Source organism: Paramormyrops kingsleyae, chromosome 3 (assembly GCF_048594095.1).
Source record: "Paramormyrops kingsleyae isolate MSU_618 chromosome 3, PKINGS_0.4, whole genome shotgun sequence".
Lineage (NCBI taxonomy): Eukaryota > Metazoa > Chordata > Actinopteri > Osteoglossiformes > Mormyridae > Paramormyrops > Paramormyrops kingsleyae.
Genome location: NC_132799.1, coordinates 12,374,008 through 12,398,737, shown reverse-complemented (window position 1 = coordinate 12,398,737; position 24,730 = coordinate 12,374,008). Strand labels below are relative to the sequence as shown.

Genomic DNA, 24,730 nt, shown 5'->3' with positions numbered 1-24,730 from the left:
GACTCGCAGAACGTTTCTCCTTTATCTGAAATTTCCATATCCAGGAGCCATTCAGGGCTCTATTTCTAATATTGCCTCTCAGGCTTTTTCCAGCTGTGGAATCTTACTTTTGTGTTTTCAAGGCTGGCTCTTTATCACACATTCCTCCTAAATCACTAAAACATGACAGCTCCTTCTCCTGTCTCCTTTGCTCTTCTTCCCCTGCTCAGATTGAGCTGTGGAGGGGAGATGGCTTCCCTTTTTCTCCTACTTGTCTCCTTTCATAGATTTCTGGCTTCTACGTTTCAGATCACATTCTGGCCATTGCCACATTAGACTAGGCCAAGGACAGTTGTTCTGAAAAATAAGCCGACTTGACATTCACATCCATTAACTTGGGAGATATAATCAATGTTTATTTGAGTTTTTTTGTTCTTTTAAGATTCCAGATAATGACAACTTATTTTCCCGTGTTTGGAATTCTCCTTTCCTGTTCACGCTGAGCGGGGTGTGATTTGAGTAGGCCCTAGAGGTCCCCTCCTGTGGTTACATTAACAGTCAGGGGTGCATGTTTGTAGTGGCGCAAGGCCGTTCTCAGAGCATGCCACACACCCCCACATACAGCCCTCACTCACACACTTGGCCTCGTTCTGCTCTCCCTGATGTCCCTCGCTGTCCTCCACACTGTCATTCTTGTTTTCAGTGTCACACACCCTCAGAACTTCCTTGGCAATATACTCACCAAAAGGACAATGATAAATTGAGCTCTTAGACATTTACATTTATTTTTAGTTAGCAGATGTTTTTACCCAAAGTGACATCCAATTGAAAAAGCCTGGGCTTGGAGCAATTGCAAGATATGAACCTTGCTTAAGGACCCAACAGTCATTCTGCCATTCGTGGATTTTAAGTCCTAACCCACAGAGCTAGTCAGTTAAGATGCTGTGATCAGTAGGTCATTGGTTCAAATCCCAATGTCAGCTAGGTAATTTCACCATTGGGCCCCTGATCAAGGCCCTTAACCCAATTGCTCCAGGGACGTTCTGGCTCTGCTTCCTTAAAAATTACTGTCACTTTGTATAGTATCTCAGTAATATCTGCTAAATAAATTATACGTATGAACAAGCTGACTGGCAGAAACTGTCCTGGGTGATGGAGACAGACCAACCACAGTTCCGTCATTCTCAGGTTTTATTGTCACACGTGTTTAGAGGAACATAGTGAAATCTACAGTTCAGGGTGTGAGAAATATGCATGGGGAGGACAAGAGGACAAGCAAGACAAACTGGTGCAATAAAAGATAATAGTGGAACATAAGAACAATTTAACAATAAATAAGTAATAAATAGGATGTAATTTGGTTAAAGATGTGTAACAGATCACAGTATAGTGAGTAATATTGATAAGGTTCAAAACTGGAGACAGTATGTAATAAAGTGCAATGGGGACAGATGCAGGTCATCAGGTGTATAGTGACGTGACCTGGGGGAGGAGACTGTCTCTGAATGGGTGGGGATGTATCGCTTTCCTGTGTGAAGAGGGTGTGAGCAGGATGGCTGGTGTCCCTGAGGATGGGTTTGGTCCTCTTCTGGCACTGAGAGAGGCAGATGGTTGTAAGTGAGGAGGATCAATGGCAATGATCTTCGAGGCTATTTGGACTTTGTAGTTTGAGGTTCTGAGCAGTTAGGGTACCCAACTACACTGTAGTCCTGATGCTCTCCGTGGTACAGTGATAGAAGCCCAGCAAGGTTTTGGTTCCCAACCCAAAGCTCTTTAGCTTCCAGGGGACGAACAGCCTCTGCTGTGCTTTTCTGTGGATGCAGCTATTGTTAAGAGACCAGGAGAAGGAGTCGATGACCTGGTTTCATATGGAACTTAGGTGTTCCCAAGCAGTAGAGGAGAGTTAGGGCATCTGGTGATTTCCTTTGTTTTGTTGATGTTCAGGAAGAGGTTATGGGCATGGCATCACACCTTCAGGTCCCTCCTGTAGGCGGCTCCTTTCTGGCACTGGGACCTACCTGGCTCATGTCTTCTAAGTAGACATTGTTTTAAATGGCTGTTTTAGTTTCAGTACAGAGGAGACCATCCCTCTGGATTTTACCAAAGTCTACTTTGCAGTACGCCACTTTATAAAACCCTCCATTTAACCCATATGTCACTGACATTAATACCAGTGGCTATAGGTATCTTAGGTGCTTTCAGATGTCTGTGAATTCTTTTAATGTTTTCCCATTGTCTGTAGAAATCGCTGAAGTGCTTCATGTCATACCTTTCAATGTGTTGGTGAGAGCTGGCTAGGTATACTAGGCCTACTTTATGCAATATTCTGCAATATTCATTTCTTTCCTTATATTTAATGCCTCTGCTGTGCTTGGAGTCAGCTTCCATTGGGATCCATGCGCTGGATCAATATTCCGTTAACCTGAACTGTTGAACAGACTGCAGACCACATTCTGCACTTTCATCTGCTGTCTGACCACTAACAGGAAGTCAAAGAGACAACCACACCCTCAGAATGGATTCATATGTGGCCTTCCCAATATGCACCTCTGTCAGCAGATCTAAACCAATTTTGCCTGAGCTACTGAGCCCCTGCATCTCTGGACAAACCTAATCCATTTCTTGTCCAGTTGACACCCATAGGCACTGCTCTCCTCAGGCTGAAGTTGACAGCTGCAGGCAGAATCCGTTGTGCGTGTTTCTCCTGACCGTTTGACCCCAGATGCCCCCCAGAGAGCACTATGTGGTCCTACTTTTTCACCACCAGAGTTGCCCTCAGTTGAGAACTGATGTCCACGGTGTCTCACTCAACTTGAGGCCTGATCGGTGGAACCCTTGCTGGTAGGACGAACATTGAGGAGGGACGTACATCAGTTACTGTGTTGCTATAGAAGAGGAAAGATCATAGTTCTGCTATCTGTTGTTGCATGGCTTGGATACAAACAATACTGATTAGCAGGGATTAGAATAGGAATAGAAGAGGAGGGGTAGCCCTATCAGGTACAGAGCTTGGGGTGGGGGGGATCCTGAATAAATCACTCTATACATTAGTTTATTAGGTACCATGTGTAGTTTATTAAGTATCATATGTATTTATGATCCCAATCTTAAAGATGGAGTATGTTCAAATTTTGGGACATTAAGAAGAATGGTTAATATTGAAGGGGGCAGAACTGCATTCCAGCAAGGTGCGATTTGGACATAAAGGCTACATTTAGATCCTGCTGATAACATGGAATTTACTGCTGTAAGGTGAGTCACAAGTGTTTTAAAGAAACTCTGCTTCTCTCATCAGACATTTAAGATCTATTCTGAAAGTTTTTCAAACCAGTTATTTAGATCAGGGAATTCATATGCATAATAGCCAGCTGAAACTTTATAAAACTTCTGTCAGAACAAATAAATACATTTTTAATCTCAAAAATAATAAATAAAAATGGGAGGATGGTGCTGATGGGGTCTAGTTTCAATCTTCCAGTCTGTCAGCTTAACATTTATAGAAAGTGCCAGACAGTAAAACACCTTTGCCAAGCGAATGAAAGAAGCTTGTGGAATGTGCTTCAGGAACCAAAGGCAATATTTCTGTGACCCGTTAAATGTTACAATATGTTGTCTTGACAAACTGTTAAGCTTTGGTGAAACTGACTCTTCAGAGCGGGTCCAGAGGGCTGTGCTCAGAATCTCCTTCTTGCAGAGCTCATTACTGGGCCGTTTTGGCTTTTAGGCATTAGCAGACCATGAGAGGTGCATCTGCACATTGTAAGATTTGACTGGGTCTTACTAGCTGGATGTACCTAATAAGGGGCCAACTGAATGGATGTTTCAGTAAGAGCACACAGCCAATTAATAGAAGGATCTTAGCGGTGGGGTGTATGTCTCAGTGGCTTAAGATGTTGTACCTGTGATTGAAAGGTTGCCAGTTCAGGTCTCAAGGTCTGCAGAGTGATGTCACTGTTGGGCCTCTGTTGGTTGCTCTAGGGGCTATATAACTCTACTTACTCAAATATACATTATTTTGGATAAAAGCATCTGCAAAATAAATAAATGTAAATCTTACTGCATTAACAGGATTAGGGCGCAAGCAAATGTCAGGCCAAGCTTGAGTCCAAAATCAGATACTAGTATTACGAAAATCTTATGTTTTTCATTTTTTATCTGTATCCTTAGAATTAAAAAGGATAAGTATTTTCTGTGTGCTAGCTATGTGTTTGGGCAGGTGAATCACTGACTCTGCTAAAACGATTTGTCAGGACATTGTGGAAAACATCTAATGATGATGGAGGTGTTGATGTGCGAGTTTGCACAGCAATTTGTGACAGTATTTGGCAGTTTAGGTTTCCAGTAGCTCTTGTCCTCTCAGGATTATTCGGGCTTAAGTCTGGAAATGCTTCAGAAGGAACCACCTCTGACCCCGAATGCAGACTAATCTAATCTAATTTCTGATTTCAAATTCCATTGCAAACTATTTGCAAATAGTTTACTTATTTTATTGTCAGATGAGTTCAAATCTGCATAACAGACAAAACAATTCATATTACGATATGTCCACTAATTCAACACTTTGAAATCAAAGACATAAACCTACAGGCTATACCGTTTTGTCTGTGGTGTGAAATGAAAGCGTTTTTGTGGACTCTGGTCCACATGCTCAGTGCTGCCGTCAGCACCGTGGACAGCACAGACGGCCCACGCGGCCTGCGGGTTCACACACGCAACAGGCAGGTGGGCTGCCGACTCTGAACAGCTGTAAAGGGAACCTTCATCCCGATGCCTTACAGGATACACTTGGGTTTGGGTTGGTCTTCTGTGCTTGCTCATTAATGGGAGCGATCTGTTGGAAATTCATTGGTTCTCATGCCATAATGACACACTCTCCATCACTCTGTGAACAGCTGCTGTTAATGTCCATAAACAGCTGGTACTCACTACCCATCAAGAACTCTGAAGGATATTTATGGGAACATCCATGTTCTGGGCATATTGAAGCACTTACACAGTAGCGGCCTTGTGATTGGCCACTGACACATTAATCTGTGGCTCCTTAGTCCAGAAGTTGGTTTATTTTCTTGTGTGTTGCTGAGAATGGATCAGAACCGTCACAGGAAATGTGCCCCTCTTTCATTCATATGCGAACAGATGTGCTGCGCTCATGCTTTGCTGACTGTGAAAAGATCGGCGCTTCCGTAGTCGGCTGAGAGCGATGAAAGCCGCATTTGCTGCCGCTTGATGGCTCACTGGACTTGCACGCAAATCCTTCGCACACACAGCTTCCTGGATGCAGCAGCGCCAGGAAGAGGGTGTGTGTCTTCTAGCAGCTGGGGTTTTGGTCACACCTCGGTTAAGTTCTCCCATTTCACCATACATGCGTTGCACAGGGCTTTGGATGTAACTGGTCTAGGCTGCTCTCCCACTGACTCTATGCTGGACAGGTAGATGGCTGTTTGTTCGAATGACATTTTTTTTTTGTATGCATAGTATGGTCCTATTATCATATTGTTGTGGAATAATGTCCAGATTTATACCGTATTCGTTAAACATGAGGCTACAGCCAGATTCACAGCAAGCACATTCCTATTGGTGACGTTGTGGTCGCTCTCCTGGGCACCTTAGTGTCACCTTAGGTGGCCGTCACCCTCCCCCTGCTTGTTGTTGCCATTCAGTCACTTGCACCTGGATGCCAGTGTGCCAACAATAGGATGCCATGTGATTACCATTCTCTTCAGGGGAAACAGCTGATCTGCCCTCAGCTTTCTGCTGAATCGGGGTGGGGGCTGCCAGGAAGCCCTTCCTTTCATCTCTTTCATCCAGCGTGTGATTATGGTCTTATCGCTCCATGAATCCGAATGCATCAGGACTCCCTGTATCTTAAACCAAACTATCGGTGTAGCTTTAAAGTGTCAGAACTGGTGTGAGCCACCCATGGAGGTGTGTGTGTTCCCATCAGGCAGATAAGGGGAACTGGCAAAGGTACAGACGCTCGCGGGTAAGAGATTAGCATCTGGTCTGTCAAAAATACACTGATTACATGTATCTCTCCGCTACTGTGAGGCATGAGCCCCCAAGGACTCATGCTCAGGCATGTTACAGTGGGTAAATGGACCCAGCATTTCTTGGGAAGCCGTATGTCAGCCAGTGACCCAGTGCCCTCTCACAGATGAGCTCGTTGGATGATGGACTAAGAGCGGCGCTGAACACCGCTCACGCCCTGACTCCTCCCACCTGTCCCAAAGCAGGATGCACGGGGAAGTGCGGGGAAGCATTGGTGAATGCTGGTGAAGGGGCTGCTATTGCAACTTCAGACAAAGGCACCAGGACTTCGGGCCTCAGTGCCGAGTCTCTGAGAGCTCATCAAAACACTGACGGGCCAAGCAGCCCAGCAAATGGAATGTTGTCTTTCCCAGGAATGGATGCCAGAGGGCTCCAAAAATCTGCTGTGAGCCATAGACTGTGAGGGTCTGTGCCTTTGTTTGTGTACAGAGTGAAGGTGCCACTCACAGCTGGTTTTCCCACAATGCTGCTGGGATGGAGAGCTGCTCATGCGGAGACTGCTGGTCCAGCAGATACCTGTGGCACGCCAGCAACACTGAATGTGGTGTTGGGTCCAGCATTGGCGATGCGTTGTTTAACCCTGTCGACCCTGTGTTTCACTCTCCCAGAACACCCTAAGGCGTGATGGTAATGGAACCCCTGTGCCAGAAATTGAGGGCTGATTCTATGCATGAGCCGTCTGCATGCTGTCCCAGCATGCTCTGGGCTGGAGACACGTGTGGAGCCGCTGAGCTGCACTGTGCTTGGGTAACACTGCCTTCAGTGACTCACACAGCCGTGCTCTGTTGCTTTGCTTTGGAAGGCTTCTCTCCTTCCACACAGGAACTCACAATAGTAGTGCCCAAAATGACAGCCCTCCACAGGAACACACACCGCTGTGTTCATATCCCTGGTGGGTGTGCACATCAATCTCACTGATTATGCCCAGCGACTGACTGCTCCATTTCTGTCCAAAACACACCTCTTGGGTCTCGCGTTCTCAGCATTCCCTGGAAGAGCGGTCCCCTGGCTGAGTGCTGTAATGCAGGAGTCTGTGATCTGGCTAGGATCTACGTCCATGAGGACAGATGTATCGTCGTCAACCAGAGTTCCTGCCTGGCTGTTCTCTGGCTTTCATTATCCAGGTGAAATTATCACACCCTTTCCAAACTATTTTGCTCCTTAAGCGCCTTTAATTGGAGTTGATTTTGTTGAAAAAGGAGAAAATTAATCTGGCAGACTAATAATGCCTGTCAGTATGTCGAGCCCACACTCACTGAACACCAGGGGGCGGTGTCCACACCCACAATGACACCTGGGATTTTTTTGCCACATGTACTGAGGATAGTGTCCCATGATGAGCATGGTTGATCAATCTCTGATGAGATGATGAGTGTTCACTGGTCCTGTACCATTTCTCGCATACTGACTTCCCCAGAATGTATGGTTCTGACGTGTTTTGGGTCACCGATGCCCTCAGCTTGGTGCTGATAGACGAAGGTTTGGGTCCGTTAGGTAGCTAGTGTCACGGCGCACACCTGTGGCTGAGCGTGCCAGGTTTTGTTGGCCTGGCAGCAGGCCCATCCAGATCCAGCTCCCGGCTGTTCCGGCTCGTTAGGAGGACAAGCAAACCCTGGGCCCACTGGCCCTCAGGAGCCTGTCAGAGAGCATGTTAAATTAGCCATTTGTTTTTACTCACGGGGAGGTCTGTACACAACACTGATGTGGAACGAGGCCTGGCCTGCCTGTGGTTCAGCAAGGACCCACTCCATGCATGCTACCTGTAACAGGTCTCTTACCGTCACACACGTGGCCGGCGGGCAGGACAGCAGGACACAGAGAACGGCTGTCAGAGGCCCCACATCACTCAGATCTCCCTCATACAGAAGTGGCCCCCACCACCCTCGCCTGGCCCAGCCTGGCCGAGCTGCAGTAAGAGTGGAGTGCTTGGAGGCCATAGATGCCAACTGGAGCACAAAGATCTTGTTTGAAGAGTGGAACCCTTCAAATCTCTGTGTCATTGTTAATTTAAATGCATCTCTCAACCTGTATCTGTCAATCTAAGTGTATCTCCCAGCCAGAATCCATCAATCAAGTGCATCTCTCAACCTGTTTTCTGTTGGTCTAAGTGCATCTCTCAACCTGTATCTGTCAGTCTAAGTGTATCTCCCAGCCAGAATCCATCAATCAAGTGCATCTCTCAACTTGTTTTCTGTTGGTCTAAGTGCATCTCTCAGCCTGTATCTATCAGTCTATCTCTAGAGTGTTTAGCAGCAGCAACAGCTTGTTAGCTACTTTTCTTTATGATATGTTTGACATTCGGATTATTTGGTTTTAAATTTCTTACAAATTACTTCCCAGGTACAAACTGATATTAAAATAATATAAAAATTCCAACAGACTGTCAGGCATCTGGCTTGAGACTGTAATGACTGCAGTCCCTTAATGACAGGTGGGAACAGTTTCTGAAGCACGGTACCCTTTAAAACCACTCTGGAGAATAAGGTCCCTTCACAGAGCCCTGCTGCACGACACTGAGCTGAGGACAAGCAGGCTAACATTTGAATTAGCATCCCTGCACGCATCTGCCTTCTGGAGTGAAACCCAAATCACCCCACTGTGCAGGTTCCAGGCTGTATTTGGTTCTTGTGTTCGGAAGCCTCTAATGTTACTGTGCTGTCGCTGTCACAGACAGTGATTCATTCCCTTGAATATCCATGTTTATTTAGTGTGTGTTCTGAAGCCTGTGATGTCATTGTGATGTTAGTGTCTCAGACAGTGATGCATTCTCTTTCTCTTACTTTTTTCTAAAGTTTGTGTATTCAGAATTCTGTGTCATTGATTTGTTACTGTGATGTCACAGTCCAAGACACTGCATCGGTTTATAATCCTGCTGTTGAATAGAGAGTCCCCACAAAGATATGGATAGAAACATATGTGTGTGTATGTGTGTGTACAGTATGTGTGTTCCCTAGCTTGAGTCACTGTGCTGTCACTGTCACATATGCTATCTTGGTTCACTCTACTACTGTTTATTTAGTTTATGTGTTCAGAAGCCTGTATCACTGGGCTGCCTTCTGTTAATTTCCTGTCACTGACCCTGACAAAATAACTTTAATGAATAAATCCATCATGCTCCAATGGGGCAGGAAAGCTGTATGTTTGCCGCTGTGAGATTTCTGTGTGTGTCCATGCTACCTGCATCCCCCCCCCCCCCCCCCCCCAGGCAGGTTGCTTTCTGTCCCCTTGCTTCCCATACCCCTGATCACCCTTGCAGAGATGTACTTCCACTTTGATTGCGGCGATTGTCAACTAACCTCACAGGTCAACAGTTACAGGTCAGCAGGTGCCTTTGCTGAAATGTTAGCGTTGGCTCCGTGTCAGACCATCCATATGGAACAGTTTGTTTGGTCACGTTTCCCCCATTATGACACCCTTTGGCCATCTGCTCCTGGTCATATGTTCAAATGAGCCATACATCAAACAGGTTTGTGGGGGCAGGGGTGTTCAAGTGATTAAAGACAGGGAGGAGACAGACTGTCATGCTTCTTCACGAGCCCCGCTTTGCTTCTGAAAATCAGGACCTGTTTCTGTACACTTGTTGCGTGTCCTAATTTTACCCACTACTGGCGGTGATTCCCATATATCAGCACTATATCTGCCTTTTCATAATCTGTAATCCTAGGTACTGTGATGTATATTCTGCCTGTTCATGGGATAATTTCTAATCCCAGGAAGCATTATGTGTATTCTACCTCTACATGGGATAATCTCTAATCACAGGATCCGTGATGTGTATTCTGACCGTTCCTGGGGTAATCCCACAAACAGTGATGTATACTGTATACCATCTGTTCATAGGATAATCAGAATCAGAACTTATTTTACTGCCATTATGTACCAACATACCAGAATTGTTTGTGGTCCAATGCCAAACATGAAGCAGATAATATTAAGGGAGAAACACTTCACAGAATACTATGTATAAAAATAGGAATTCAACGAAGCACACAAACATGTACAGAAGACCTGTACGTTCATACAGAAGATAGAATGCAAGGGATCTTATGACAACAAATGAACATAGAAGAGGAGAATTATCCCTGACTGAATGGATTGCACGTGACTGACGGGATTATTGAAGTACTAGGTGAGTTTATTTAGGAGCTGGATGGCTACAGATAAGAAGCTGTGAAGATGGCGTGAGGTCTGGTTCATAATGCACTTGAACCTCCTTTATGATGGCAGTTTGGTGGAGAGGTGACTCCCTGGGTGGGTGGAATCAGCAGCATATGTTCCAGCCTTCCTCTTTGCCCTGGCAGTGAACAGGTCTTCTAGTTTTGACAGTCGACAGCCTGTGATTTTTTTCAGCTGAGCAGACCACACATCGCAACCTGGTCTTGGAGAGGGTGGAGACGGTAAGGAACCAGATAGTGATGGAGGACATCATGACACTCTCAGTGATGGCAGAGTAGAAGTTCAGGAAGGTGCATTTGATGTTGAACTTCTTGAGTTAATGTAGGAGGAACAGCCATTTCTGGGCTTTTTGGTGAAGGAGGTGACTTGCATGTCCCACTTCTCTGCGACAGGAGGTCTCATCATTACTGGAAATGAGTCCCACTATGGTTCTGTCATCTAGAAACTTTAAGATTTTGATGGACTTGTCTGCAGAGGTACAGTCAATTGTGAGGGGTGAGTGAAAAGATAATCTTGGTATGTATTCTGCCGGTTCATGGGGTAACACTGTATAGGGTAGAGTTTTGTAACTAAACATAGCCAAAAAATAACTGATGCATAAGATAAAATGAGTTTGATGTTTCGTCTTCATGGATCTGCAGAACTTCTTGGATGGCAGAGACCTCGGACGGCGGCACAGACCTCAGACGGCGGCACAGACCTCGGACGGCATAGACCTCAGATGGCCCCTCGCAGTCTATGGCTCGCAGCAGCTTTTTGGAGCCCTCTAGCATCCATTCCTGGCCTCAGTAATGTGTGGATTCACAGTGAAAGATAAGGGACGTGCTCTTATTTATTTATTTATTTATTTGGGGGTGGAAGGGCATCCCAGTGCACAGGCATGGAAGGATACAGCTGTGCTATGTTCCTGGAATGGTCTTGAAACAATTTCTAACTTTTTCCCTTTCAGGGTCTCACCTGTTAGCTTTGGCTAAGATACTTTATTTCATCTGACTGATTGACATGAATTTCGTTAAGTGTGCCACAGGGCCGTTGTTCATTCGGAGCCCAAACACAACACTTTTTTGAGGCATGAAGGTGGGGGGGATTAAAATGGTGATGGTCCTTCTCCTGCTGCTGACATGTTCCTGGTCAGCCATATTCTCCCCAGTCCAGGCCCAAAGTTCATCCAAGGCTGGCAGGAATGACACCTCTCAGGTTCTGCATTAAAAAATTCTTAATTTGCTGGAATCTGGAAAATGTGAGCAGTCCTGTTCTCTCTGGACCGACGCCATCTGTCCAGTTCAGATTTTCCACATTTGGAACAGAGTGATGATTCATGGCTCTACAGCATGACCTGCTAAGGTGATGCTTGGACTAATGTAGTGTATTTCTGGTAAATTCAGTTTATTAAACATACACGCTGTCTTTCTGAGGGATGGTGTACACACTGCCTCACGTTGCCCCAATCACTTAACAAAAACAATCCTGTCAGGTCGCTGACCCTGTTTGGCCGATATGAGTAATAAAGCAAATTCATAACCAGGTAGATCTCACCCAAAAATTGGTCAAAATAAATTTAATTCATTGATAAGTCTTCTGTGTCCATAGAAAATGACAACACATACTCTTTATTCTCTGATGTTAGGAGATGTTTCCACCCAGGGAATAGACATTCCACAGTGAATGTGCTTGTTCCAGATCAATGATTCTCTACCCCTGCTGTTCCTCTTCTGATCAACATTCTTCGTTTATTAAATCAGCATTCACGTAGTGCTATATTTACATCAAAGTAAAGTGCTGCTTTCTAAATTCCATTTTTAAAATGAATCCTGGGCCCAGATTATGGATAAGTGCCTACTGGGAACTGCATTACAGAAATGATGGCAAAATCGTAATTTTATGACTTCTACTAATAGTGAAGGGCTCGTAATGTTAATCACTAGGAAATGCACTACACAACCATTCTATGTTCTTTTAGCTCCCCCTTGTGGTGAAAACTCCCGCTTATTAAAAGACGATAACATTAGCTTTGGCTTGGTTCAGCAAGCAGTTAGGAGAACCGGTGTCTGTACATAGCCTACAGTGTGTGAGATGGACTTCCATTCTGTCTCCATGCAGTGTACCCATGCTTCTTGGAGTTCAGACACAGAGTAGGACATCTGAGTGAGGTGTTGTGGTTGTGTTGGGCTCTGCTCTGGCAGGAGGTCATCTGAGCATGGGAAGGAACAGGGCTCTACAGCAGGCAGGTGGCCCACTGCAGGCACGTGCAGAGGGGGGGGCGGAGGGTGCTTGAGCACCCGCCCCTTTCCTCCAGGATGCCTCAAGTGCCCTTTTCTTGGGTTTTTTTTTTGTTGTTGTTATTTTTTTTTGTTTTGATTTTTAATGTGTATGTGCGTATGGAGCCCTGTCTTTGCCCCTCAACAATAAAATGTAACTATTAATCTCAATTTTGCTAAATAAAAGGATCTGGCTTGCATCAGTCACATGACTGCCATTAACCAATGCTCGCCCTTGAGGGCAGAGCGCGCTCGTTACGAGCCGGGTACGAGCTCGCAAAGTGCACACGCTTTTTCTGCAGGCTGGGTGGTGCGGAGCTGGAGGAGAAGCAGGCAAATTAATTGGAAGGTGCAGACTCCAACAAAACAGTAAATAGGGTGTACAGCGCACACTATAGTCTATAACAACAAATGAATTGAAATAAATGAGCGTGCTGTTTGTGCAACAGCGCGACAAACATTACCTGTCCTTTTATGAACTGCACAAGTAGTGGTGGTCATTAACTGCTAGCTAACTGGGTAAGGGTGTTACAAGGGGGTCTGTAGCTCTGTCCACCGTTTTAGGGAACAAGTTTTGTTTTAAAGTAAGTTACAGGACTTTTCCCTTCTTTTCTGGATGGATTTCCACATAATTCCATATTACATTCGTCATGAATGTGAGTTGTTGTTATTCAGCCTGTTCTATCTTTTTTAACTTTGAGCACCCGCCCCTTTAAACGTCTCTGCACGACCCTGGCCTACTGCATACTGGGTGTATATAGCTGGGTCACCTTCCTTCAGTGTGGCCTGTGAATAAAATCCCTGAAAACGGAGCTATACCTTCATTCAATGTGAAGCACCTTTTAAAATATATTTGTCTATAGTCCAAATGAAATGTTGAGAGGGGGCTCCTTTAATGTAAAGTGTTATTACTGCTTGAGGAGCAGCACTGATGGCTTTAATCTTGGACGACCAATATATGGTTGCTTTTTATGCCATAAGCTTCTAACTTTTGCCATTCTCTACATGTCCTTCTGCCATTGAGGTGCACACACGGCCTGAAGGGCAGGTGCTCAAACAGGGCTGTGTGGTTCTCAGTGGATTTTGCGTGATCTTCAGTTATTGAAAAGGGACAGATGATTTAAAAATACTGCCAAAGGAAGGCACCATTATAAAATCCCTCTAAAATACTTCTTTCAGCCTTTTAATTTTCTGAGGCATACACTTACCTGTCAGACGCAATCGTTTCATTGTACTGTGTCACTTGATGTGAACTTTGAATAGCTGGGCCTTAGTTCCATCTGGATGCTGCAGTTGGTGCCAACTGCTTTAAAGATGCAGTGCTAGGGACACATCTGAAGGGGGCGTTGTAGTGTCTGAAGTGTGCAAATTGGAAGGATCCTCAGTAGTCCTTCTTAGCACCATTGTGAGCCATTGGATAAAGGTGCTCCAAGAGGGACCCCTTGGGGAGGATATTCAGAATTGTTCATATTATTCTCAAGTTCATACTATACTATGCTTTATATATTTGTTTGCGCCTGGATGGTAATGGCTGTTCATGCTGAATCCAATTAAACATTCAAATATAGTTTAGGATTATTTAGAGCATGTTAAGGTGGTGAGCAAGGCGGCATAGAACACAGAGGTGCAAGTTTTACTATTTATATATTTAAACACAAGTAAAAAAACGAAAAATATTTAAGGGCCCAGGAGAGAGGCCGTCGCTTTGAGGAGGTGGGTCACAATCCACGGACACCATGTTTATATGGCCTCCAGGGTGGAGCGCTCTGAAAAGCAGAAATAAAAATGTCCTTGTTAGTGTGACACATAAAGGAATACGACATCCACATACACCCCCCGTGTGGCCATTGGGAAATCAACGTCGATCCCTCACTGCTGCTGCTGCCACCCCGTACCTGCTGCCCCCCCTGCCTGGCCTGAGACCATATACACACCTATACAGCACTGGCTGCCCAACCTCCCCATACAGCTGATTGTGCTCCTTTAAGCTCATTCTCTTCCACTGTGCCTCTAAGGCCTGCCATGACTTCTGCTTTAGTTTCCACTCAAAGTCCCCCTCTAGCACCTCCCGCTCCCTTACCTGTCCATAGTTTAGACTTCCCTCTTGGCAGTACATCTGAGAGCTCTGACGTCTCTGTCTTGAGCTGACTGTACCCTCTCATTTTGTTGCTCCAGCACTGAAATATTTTTATCGGCCATCCTAAAATGTCAGTCCTTCTCTTCCGGTCTTTTGCACCTTTACTGACTGACACTTCTTCAGTAACCTCATCTTCTTAAAAAAGCCGATCCCCTTCCTCCTCATTTTGTCCTCCTCAAGATCAACTATCAGTGGGATTTCCATTGATCCCTCCCTCTTGTATGAGTAGACCTCACTCTCCATCTCTATTCTCTCCTATTTAACACCTCTTCTTCTCCTCTCTCCTTTGCCTAGACTCCATGCTCCTCATCCTTCCAATCATGTTCTGGTTTTTTTCCACACTTCCTTCCTCTGCCTTGTCTTTCTTCTCTTTCTCTCTCATGGCAACAATCTTTTCTTCTGTACACTCAAAAACCCCTGGATTTCCATTTCCAGCTCAGAACCTGAATTTTCTAAATCTTCTATTTCATCCAGTATGAAATCCACCATCTCTCTCAGTTTCTCCTCTCGTCTTTCCTCCAAGAAATCACTCAAAGTTTTCACTACCATTATGAATCTGAGGGTACAAGACAAGCAGCCATTTATGACCTGTAGTGCTGTAGTTCTCGAGACCGGTCTTGGTCTCAAGGCCGGTCTTGAGACCAATTTTTTGTGGTCTCGGTCTTGTCTTGGTCTCGACTCTATTTGGTCTCGGTCTTGTCTTGATCTCGACCCTATTTGGTCTCGGTCTTGTCTTGGTCTCGGACATAGAGGTGGGATGGGGAAAAAAAGAGAAAACAGCACATCCTCACAGAACAGTATCATTATTCATTACGCGCCTCAATTCAAATGCAACCATTCAGATGCGTCTACTTTAAAAACGTTACATTGTATACATTTTCTCAATGGACACTGCCAGTGCACAGTCCACACACTTCATACACATCGCATGATATCGAAGTCGGCAAAGAAATGTTCCAAAACGTCACCATGCGTCACCATGTCACATGGTACAAAATCCTCGCGAGAGCAAGACGACTTGAGACAGACCGTGCAGCACAAGCAGGAACCGCCTCCATGACAACACAACTTTGCCCTTATTGGCTGAAGATTTTAGTCACACGCATGACGTTTGTATCCCAGGAAGTTCCATTGCTTTATCTGCTATTTCTCCCAAAAAGCACATAAAGCAGTGAGAACTGGTTTCAGTTCATTTACCTGGTAAAATAAAGTTTAAATAAATTACATAAATGCTCTAACAGTACAAGTAAGTTAGTGGTTTATTTATTGTTAGTTACTGTAATGTTGTGCTGCTTTATTTGTTTAATTGTCCATTCTGTGAAGAAGGCATGCAGGTGATATTTGTATAGATTTATCTACACCTTTCTGGAAGTGCTGCCATTGCAGTCAGGTCTCACAGACTACGAGGAGTAGAAGTTGTCCGACTTGGCTGCAGTCAGTTTATACTCCACCCCTGCAGCCGCCGGCAGATCGCGCTCCATGTTGCGTCAGCTGCAGACAGACCTAAGCCCAAGTCGAACGCACCCATTGCTTCTTTAAGGGAGGATGGGCAAAATTACAACGTCGTCGGTGATTGGCTGTTGTGCTGGCGTTCAGTAAACCTCTGCTCGATAAGCCATCGAGTTGTCTGTCTCAGCGCATTCTCTAAAACGGAGAAAATTTGGTTGATCGAGTTTTATAGTCTGTGTGTATCAACGTGATCGTCCTTATTTTTTATCGATAAAAAAATCGAGATCGTTTTATCGCCCAGCACTAATAGCATTCTCTTCAATTCAAAGCAGAGGATCATTACATAGCCGTATTTATAGCTTACCCGAGGCCTCTCTCCCTGGTATAAGAGACTTAATATGAACATCTTTCTGGTACATCCCATCTCTTTCCCTTGACGAGGTCTGATAAAATGGTTATAGGAGAGGATTGCTGAGAATATTATTTTCCATCAGGCCTCGTAACTATGACAAATCTGGGAGATTTTAAATGAGAGACATATGGACAAATGGACAATATAATTGAAAAGATAACATGAATTTGATTTAACGAGTAATGACACTTTACAGCAATGTCTTTTTTCTCTACAGTTGATCTGAGTAATGTGATGTCCATTCTAGCCCTAGTCTGTTTTCGGTCTTGGTCTTGGCCAATCTTGGTCTTGGTCTCGCCTTAGTGTGTCTTGGTCTTGGTACCCTCAAGTCTCGGCAGTGTCTTGGTCTTGATACCCTCCGGTCTCGGCAATGTCTTGGTCTCGGTTTAGGCGGTCTTGACTACAACACTAACGACCTGTCCTAAACCGAAGACTCTGCTAATTAGGCACCCTCACAAATGAGTGTGCAAACTGACTTTCAGATATGCAGCCTTTAAAAAAAAAACCAGAATCACTAAAATTATTGTATTGTACATAAAACACAAAACTCAGTTTGCTAGAGATATTCTGATTAGGGAATACAAATTTAATAATGGATGGTGATAGCAGAGATGGATGCTGAGGTCATACAGGCCTTTGCATCTATTTTGTCTGAAGGTAAGATTCCCACCAAGTTACACACTGATAAAATGAGACAGTGCTTCTGTGACGTCGGGCGGACCGAGGCATCGGGAGCAGACATGATTTAGTTATTATTTAAAACCTGACGGGACGCTTTTATTTTAACCGGCGCAGCGTTTGTAGTCTTTTCGGTAGAGGTTTCAGTAGAACCGCCGTTTCCCACGCCAATGAACGTCAAACGCTTTTGAAGGCCAAGCGAGACGTATAGTTCGGCGTATGCAGCCCTTTGTCTGCGCTAATGTGCCTTTCGTGTTAATAGCAGCAGCGAAGCTAACACCCGCAAACAAAAAGCGTAATGTTCCTAACAGAGTGGCTGCGCTCTCCTGAAATTGTAAAGCTGATAAGTTTTCAAATACAATACGTATTATATAGCACGTTGGATAAATAGACGTAGTTTATTGTTGATTTCATGTTCGTTGAAGTTTCTGCATTTTAACATATGTATAAAGTAATGTTATCTGTTATATAAATAAATTCATATGAAACAAAAAATGTAAGTTTTCAGGGTTGCCAAATCTCAAGCATCTGGCATGACACGCTTTCAGACTCATGCTGGAAATCTTACGGCAAATCTATATTATTCCATTATAAAACCTAAAAAAAAAAAAAAAAAACCTACGTCAAAAGTGTATTTACACGGTTAAATGCAAAAGCAGATTATTTACAAGGTAAGAACTTGCAACATACAATGTTGATGCAACTAATAGGCTACTTAAATATATATCACACTATTAAATAGTTTGACATTATGATCTTCCGGACCTTTGCTTCAAGAATTTTTCTCTAACTGGACCTCTTTAAAGTTTAGTTGACCCCTGACATATAGGAAACACAAGGTTGTCAGGCGCCTAACTGTAAGATGCACACACAGTGGGAGATTTACGTAAGCTAATTACACACGAGGATCGGACTGGGCACAAGAGTAAGTGACAACAAAAACTGAATCCTTTAAGTAAATGTATTTGATCTTTTTCCAGGCAGGGCCACTATACACAATAGATTTTTTCCCACTGCTAACAGTTTGGATCAGTAGTTGGTTATTGTAAAAGAAGTAATGTGCATGCAGGTGATATTTGTATAGATTTATCTACACCATTCTAGCATTGCTGCTATTGCAGTCAGGTCTCGCACACTACGACAAGTAGAAGTTATCCGATTTGGCATTTTATACTCCACCCCTGCAGTCGCCGGCAGATCTCGCTCTACGTCACGTCGAACGCACCCATTTTAACGTTCCGGGTGTGTATTGCGCATGAGCATACATTTTACGGCAAACGAAACGCGGAAGTTTGTTGTCATCTGAGTGTGCTGTACAGGATCCCTGAAGAAATGTTAAGGCTTGTGGAAAACAATAACTGTCAACCGTCAGAGTTAGTAATAGACTATAATACTAATATTATACTACAGGGAAAGAATTTCTTGGATGCTGAATGTAAAAATAAGTTCTTAATGTCTATACTACAGTCAAACCATATCCTTGCAAATACTGTATATTGGAATTCTCTTTTTGGGAAACAGGTTACTATTAAATATAATGCCTTAATATCGTTTTCATGAAATAGGTATATTCCACAATTTTAACATTAGAAACGTATTATATTTGAAAACACTGCATGTATAAATTGCATGTAATATATATGTCCCCAGATTACTCTGTTTTGCAAAAGTTTTGGCATGAATTAACTGTCTGATGACAAAATAATATGGACATTACTAATACATAAGATTGCAAACTTCCATGGGAAGTTCAGATGGGGAATTTTGGAAATATTCCAAGTTGGAAACTTTTCTTTGGAATTACTGGGAATATATAGGAATTAACAGGAAAATTCCCATACTTCTGTAACCTTACCAATACTTAAGCAATATAAAAATAATGCTGCTGGGTCCCCTGTACATCTACAATAAAATGCACCAGCTTTCTCAGGTCTGCTGTCCTGTCACTCAGCTTGCGTGTTGTCTGAGACTTTTGTGGACACTGACACAGACGCACAGATTTTTATATATATTTTTAATGGAAATGACTCCTTTCAACTCTACCCCATTGGTGAATTCTTTGCCTTGGTCAGTAATGATTTCCCTGACTATGCCAAATAAATAGAGCTTCCAGTCCTGATGACACGGCCTTCACTTGTGGTCTTTTAGACTGCTGAGGATCATCAGCAACCCACTTTGTATACAGATAACATCACGGCCAACGCAGTTGTTCTGTACACAGTTGTTCTGTGTAGTGACACAATGAGGTTCAGACTTACCATCTCTCTACTTCTTTTACCTACTGAACAATTTTTTATTGACTTCTTAAACCACGTGTCCTTATTTTGCAAAGCTGTAAAAAGAATTTAAGCTTTGTTTAAATTTCAAATAAAAAATTTAAATATTTCAATGCCAACGGTGAAGCAAAACACTAAAGATTTATTGATCAAGAGAAGTTACAGCTCCACTTGATGCCCACATAAAATGAAATATGACATAACTTAAAATAATGCATATATACATTATAAATGGGGCAGTGTTGTAAAGTATAATTTAGTGCACGCATGTGTCACAGGGGAACACATGCCTGGTGCAAATCATAGCAAGACCTGCAGATCAGGTACTGAAAATAACATCCCCTGGTGGTGATAATCTGAAATCCATCTCAGACACCACAGGGTTTGGGAATAGTAGGCGAGTCTGCTGCAGGCCAATAGATTTAGAGTCATCAGTAAATGAAAAGGTAATTTTGGTCACTTTGGTATGCAAAGCAATGCATAGAAAGATACTGGCAGCTGCAGAGGAACTTCAGGCGTTGAGCCGGCGCTCTCCAGTTGCTCCCAGTTATTGCAACTGCTAGGGCATGAATGGATTAAGGGCATTTAGAAGCAGATGTTATATGCACTTTTTGGCCACTAGGTGGAGACACAAGCCCCCACTGTGCTAGTGTCTAGGGATCCACAGGTTACTGCTAACCTAACTTTAGTCTGGGAAATGCCAGTATCGTTGTTACTGTCTGTCAAAACCAGTAACGTCAACTGTGATTTACAAAAAATATATTTTAATAGTACAAAAAGATTCACAATTCAATTTCTTATTATCATTGTACATGACAGCACAAAGCAACTGGGTTATGATAAAAAAAACCTTAAGTACACAAGGCCAGCTATACATTTTAAGAGGCCTTATAGGCAAAGCTTTTCTGACGACCATCTCAATTCCTCCACAATGCAGGTAAATCAGGGTAACTGCCTTTTCTGCCTGTAGCTAGAGCCGGTCCTTTAAGTACATTTCTGTTGTCGTGTTCGATTGTGCAGTAGTTGGTAGTTGGTAGTTGGTAGTGATTTCACCGGTTGGCGCCTGAGCAAAGGACTTTAACTGACTGTCTGAACCTGCTTTTTCTCAAAAGTGTATGTTGCTTTGGATAAATGCTTATGCTAAATACATTAAATGTGATGTCATTTTTTTAATGAAATGGGTGTGTTTTTTTTTTTTTGAATGACAGGATTAAATCTTTCTGTTAACCTAGAGCTGCAGTTGTATGTAAGGCATGCATGAAGTTCTCATGCTATTAAGTGTCCTTCATAAGGCTGATAGCTCCGACAGGAACCTCGTATCTCACTTCATGGGTGAACTGCCAAGCTGGCTCTGACTGGCTGAGTTGCTCTGCTGTGTTGATCAGACCCACCACATCTCCAAAGATGTGAGAAGTGGCTCACTGGGTCGTTCTCACACACTTTATGATCGTTAATCCCATCCCTTCTTCTCTAAATTACATAGCGATCATTTCTAAGTATCCTAAAAACAAATACCTAAATTAAAATAAGCTGGAGTAAGATTTCATTTTAATTGGAAGTTTAAATAACTTTTCAGGGTTGCAAGGAGACATACATATAATATCTTTGGCTGCTTTATTAGATTCCGCTGTTAGGCCTGTAGGTGGTTTTTCCTTACACTTTAAATACCATAAAGTCATCTAATAAACATAGATAGGACTGTGCATTAATACAATAGCACTCGTTTTATAGGCCGAATGTCTAAGAAAATGTGGATGAACTGAAAGTGGGCCATGGAACACAGTAGGCACAATTAAAGCTGTCTTCCCTTTGAATAATCAAATTGTGATTCTATTCTAGTACACGTTCCGTCTGGGTACGAGAAAGAAAGGTCAGGGCAACTCATTGTCCTTGCTGCTGCAAAGAATTTTAATGTCCTTTTCAGTGACATGAATGCCTCAGTACTTCAATGTTTGAATTAATAAAATAAGTTTTCTGATATTTTTTCAGTTATCATAATTATTGAAAACTTTTTATTTGCATTGTATCAATTTCTATAACTATCAGATATGTTGAAAAGCTTCAAATCTTTGTCATCTTTCTGTTTATTTTAATATTTAAAAAAGACAAAAAAAGTATGTATTTTATGTAAACAATCCTTAGTTCTACTTATATATCACATAAGATCATAATATAATATAAAATAATTTACTATGTTAGAAATAATGGGTTGTAATGATACGCAACACTAACTCCTTGAATCAGTATGATATGGTGTTTGTTTATGTAATTTGTATAACTTAATTTCAGCAGACGTATTTGATGATAAGGTAATCCCTCTGCAAATATCCGAAAGCATGACAGGCTTGAATGGGAATGTGTATGCATACTAGGCTACTGGAAGTCAGTGATATGAACAAAATACATTAAAAAAACTGAGAAATAAGCTGAAGTTGAAATATCCATTTTTAGCCATAAATTGAAATATCCTTTTTACTAAAAAATATGTTAAGCTGTACAGTATCAAAAAACAAATCTCACAAAACAGTAGATAATGAGACTATCGCTTATTTTTGTAACTAGATCATTGACAACCCCAGGGCTCTATATAAAAGCACACAAATTAAGCAATGAATTATTCTCTGTATTCATGCCATTATTTGGAGCCAACAGCAAAATCCAGCATTCAACCTAATTTCTGTGGCAGTGCCCTGTGCCGGATTTATGCTCAGTTATACAGTAAACTAACCTTTTCTTACTTTGCCTCAGCAACACACTACCTTTGTCAAAACAACACATACAGTAGGACTCACCTGTTATGCTTTTCTGCTTACGCTTTAAATTTTATAACAGTTTTCCTTGTGGAATCGTATAGATATCAGTTTAATAAGTTATTTTACTGCAGTCATTTGTATTTTTAAATATGAAATCTGTACAATGAATATATTTGACATAATTTTACATATATTTTTCTGTTATGTATGCAATTTTACCGCAATTTAGTTTTGCAGTGAAACACCATGAAAAATTGGGAAAACTGTACTCTCTCTTCATGCCCCAAAGTTAAGCACCCAAATAAAAACACTATTCGGTTAAGCTATTTTAATACTTCAGCCATCAACAGGCTGGATTTTGGCCAAGACTTCCCAGCAAGGATGTACATTTGGATATGACCCCCAATTATATAGGAGTATTATATGTTTAGGGGGGGTGGCAGGTTCGGGGCTGAATCTACACCCTTGCTCCAAAAATAAAACCCCCAATCCCTTACTCATACCCATGCGCTGATGTCCAAGATTCCAAACTGGAGGTACCACAAAAATCATGGCCTTCACTTCAGTGATGGGGGACTCCCATGTATATTGGCCCTGTTCTGCTTCTGAAGACCACAGCAAGCCAACTCACAGAAACACCACAGTAAGTCCATTCCACCCCATTTGCTCAAAAGGCTACAATTTTACATTGTGAAACAGATGCCTGTTCTTGCCATCAGCAGCTGTTTCATGTCACACTCAATGCTGTTGGCAAGCACAACTGTAAATTGTCAGAGATCTCTGATTCACTACAATCTTTATAAATGCTTCTTTGTTTTTATATTTAAATGCTAAGTTCACTTTGCTCTACTAATGACATCCCTAAAAGTCTGTATTGTACAGCTAAATAGGGACTATAACAGGTTTATCACATTCACTTTATTTCTTAATATTTAGCAGTATTATTTGGGTTCACAACCTTTTATTGATGGTACATGGTGTTGGCGGTATGAATCAGAAAATCATGATTAAGTAATTTTATGTAATATCTGGATGTGTGTCAGATTAGTGTCTGTTAACAAGACTTTTTAGTATAGTATAGTGAAATTTTATTCATCCCTTTGGGGAAATTCTCTTTTATATCATAATTTTGTAATTATTATGTTACCCTGCTTGAAAATTATGTATTTGGTGAGTCAGTAGCAGATGATGTCAACCATATTTATACCACATGTTTGCTATCTCCTCCTGAACCAGATCAGATTATCAGAGCAGTAGGCTGTGAGATTAGGCATTTTGAGCAGTGCAGGTAATCGTGTTAAATTAAACTTTTTGAGTTGGGGATCTGTGTATGTGAGTTTTACCTCACATAGTCCAAAGGCATGAAGTTCAGATGTTTAAAAGTACCCTTAAAATGTGATGGTGTGTATGAATGATTGTCCAACAGTATGACAGACTGGATTCCTGTCCAGGGTATACCTTACCTTAATAGTATGCTTCCTGTGAAGAATTCAGATCGCAGTGGCCTTAACTGGACAAATGTTCCTGAAAAATAGATAAATGACTTGGCCACGGGTTATATGTCTCCCCAGCTGGGTGCCAATTATATCTTTCATACTGCACTAGAATCGGTCAAAGTACAAAAAGCCCATATGCTGTGCAGGAGTTTAAAGCTGTGGACATCTGACTGTGCCAGTGTGAAAGCACAATGAAGCAGCCTTAGCAATCTGGGTTAATGACAATATCCATGTACATCAGATACTAGTTTAAAAGAAACAAAGACTGGGGGAAATTATATGATTTCAAGCCAAATACATAGTAGCCAATTCACTAAACTACATGCTTTTGGATTGTGGGAAGAACCACCAGCCCATGATGTTCCAGGCTATACTAGAACCCACTAAGCCACCATTCTTTTGCAATCATCTTCATAATTAAATTTTTCTTATTATTGTATGAAAATTTTCCAACTTGCTGACGGCTCCATAATTATCAATCACTTTCATGTGATGTGTTAAATATTTTGATATCATGTAATGCAGATTTCTTTTTGCCACTATATAATTTTGGACCAGAGAGTCCCAGAGGTGACAATCCTGAAATGGAAGCACTTGTTTAAATAAGAAACACCAGGTAGTATACAGTTGTTATCAGTAAAATGGTAAAGCATGTATGTCATTGTCTAAAGATGTAGTTAAGCTGTATTTGATTTCAAAAGCATGACATTGAAACTTCAGTGTCCTCCCTAAGAAGCAAAAACATAATAGTTCAGATTCTTAAGATAGATTCCTTACCACTATCACAGCCTTTGACATGACACTAGTAAACATACATAACCAGATGACTATATTGCATACTCATACTCTATTGCAGACACTATTCTTAATGGTTAAAAGTCTTGTGTGTTTTCCTTGAATAAGTTGTACAAAACTCAAAGCAAAATTTAATATAGTTGACTCATTGTAAACCAATACATCACAAGTGCTGCATGATTTCATTTACATATTTTTTCAATAGAATTATTGAAAAGCATTATACTGTAAATAAAATGGCTTGAGAAAGTTACTGTCCAGATATAACAGAAA

General features: G+C 42.3%; 1 protein-coding gene across 1 annotated transcript in view; it reads left to right on the top strand.

Moving 5' to 3' along the window:
• Positions 1-18,408: 18,408 nt before the first annotated feature.
• opn3 (opsin 3) overlaps positions 18,409-24,730 on the top strand; it is a 45,429-nt gene continuing 39,107 nt past the window's right edge. Inside the window, exon 1 of the mRNA XM_023824242.2 lies at positions 18,409-18,477. The gene's annotated coding sequence lies outside the window, so the exon portion shown is untranslated. The remainder of the gene's footprint in view (positions 18,478-24,730) is intronic.